Here is a 1,660-nt window from a genome sequence, read left to right as displayed (position 1 = left end):
TAAGGACCTGGGGAGGTGGCCCCTAGATATTTTCATTCAGCATTTCTCCACAACGAAAAGAAATCTCTGAATAATTGTTGAACAAAAAGTCTTCAAAATCACAAGACCTTTCAATTGATATGAAGAAAAAAGGGCTGACCCCTCAAACTAGCTGCTCAGAGGGGCCAAAAGCATGTCATTTATAGCTTTTTGATCATGTTATATAAATCAAAAGAAGGAAATCTAGATAGGGAAGTCTATATATTATATCTTTTAACAAAGATCATAGTCAAAATCATATCTCATCTTATCGAAAAATCGGACGGAAGACCTACTCGTTGCTCGCAACGAGATCTCATCTAGTTTTATTTTTATTATTCTTAAATGATTTTGTATTCCTACAAAATAATTACCCTCTTTTGAAATGAAATGAATTCAATGGGGAAAAAAAATACTGAAGAAATGGTCACTTGATCAAATACACAACGTTTCCTGTTCATTGCAGAGTAGGGAGACATGTTTTGAGTCCCTTTCAACGACGAAATACACTTCATCATGTCCTAAAAATGAAGCAGAATGGAGATCTCGATTTACAGAATTTAGCTGCCAAAAAGTTCGTCAAAATTGTACATCTAAGGAGAAATTCACGTACCATTGCGTATTAAATGTTTGGGGCAATGCTACGATTGAGCTGTGCGCCGAGGAAACAGTTATTGTCGGTAATGTAAAACATTTTTTTTTCTAGTAATAATGTTGAGAAAGAAAAACAGATGAAACTATATTGATATTTAATTTTTAGGTCGAAAATGTGCAGAATTTTCGCATGGCGGTGCTTTTCTACAAGAACATTATGAACATGTCTGTAATAAATGCCCATATCATTATAGCTCCAGTGAAGGTTTTCTTTGTAAGTTATATCATTTTAAAATTTCATTTTTATAGTAAGTTCTTGATTTCATTTATTTATGAATTTCCTACCTAGTAAATAATGAGAACTATAAAGGATCACAAAATGTAAATAATCATACAAACAGTAAACACACAAATAAATATACGAGAAAGAGAGATCATATATGATATCTTAATTGCCATCAATATTTTTTTCAGATCAAGAATGTTTCAAATTCAGCAACCTGAATGAAGACACAAATAAGACTGCAATGAGCAAGAAATTGAGTGTTGCAACCTCACCAAAATTATCTTTTTCTCCGTAAGCACAACTATTTTTACTGTGCACATGTATTGCTAACATTTTAATATATAGCATAAAAATCCCTGTAAATGTTACCTTATTGAGTCTGCTTCCGGGATCTCTTTATTTGACATCACGATAAGCAATATGGTTTTCATAAAATGTGAGCGGAAAGCTCAAGTGAGCATTTTTGATCACCTGTTGGTTGTCGTCTGTCTGCCCTTCCATCTTTCCGTCCGCCAGTTCTTACCAGAGATACACTATGAGGATAATTGTGTGAATTTTCAAGTATTCTGGGTTATTTTTTTCATTGTTGGGTTGATCCCTCAACGACAGGGCTTATCTATGTTTGATACATGTATGACTGTGCAAGGTTATAAAAATAAACATCCTCATAAGGATTTTCAGTCATGTTATGGACCTGCCTTATTAGGCATGGACATGATGACCCTCAAACTGAAATTCACCCCACTTGGTAATACAAATATG

The 1,660-nt window shown here is 33.8% G+C and overlaps 1 long non-coding RNA gene across 1 annotated transcript; it reads left to right on the top strand.

The window, feature by feature from the left end:
* Positions 1 to 489: 489 nt before the first annotated feature.
* On the top strand, positions 490 to 1,154 carry LOC133176864 (uncharacterized). Its single transcript, XR_009719571.1, has 3 exons — positions 490 to 698; positions 779 to 886; positions 1,087 to 1,154. It is a non-coding gene; the product is annotated as an uncharacterized LOC133176864 (long non-coding RNA).
* Positions 1,155 to 1,660: the final 506 nt, after the last annotated feature.

This window comes from Saccostrea echinata, unplaced genomic scaffold (assembly GCF_033153115.1).
Source record: "Saccostrea echinata isolate AGI-Se365-2 ecotype Australia unplaced genomic scaffold, CSIRO_AGI_Sech_v1 ptg000083l, whole genome shotgun sequence".
NCBI lineage: Eukaryota > Metazoa > Mollusca > Bivalvia > Ostreida > Ostreidae > Saccostrea > Saccostrea echinata.
Note: the sequence above shows the minus strand (reverse complement) of the source record. Positions and strands in the feature narration are given on the sequence as shown.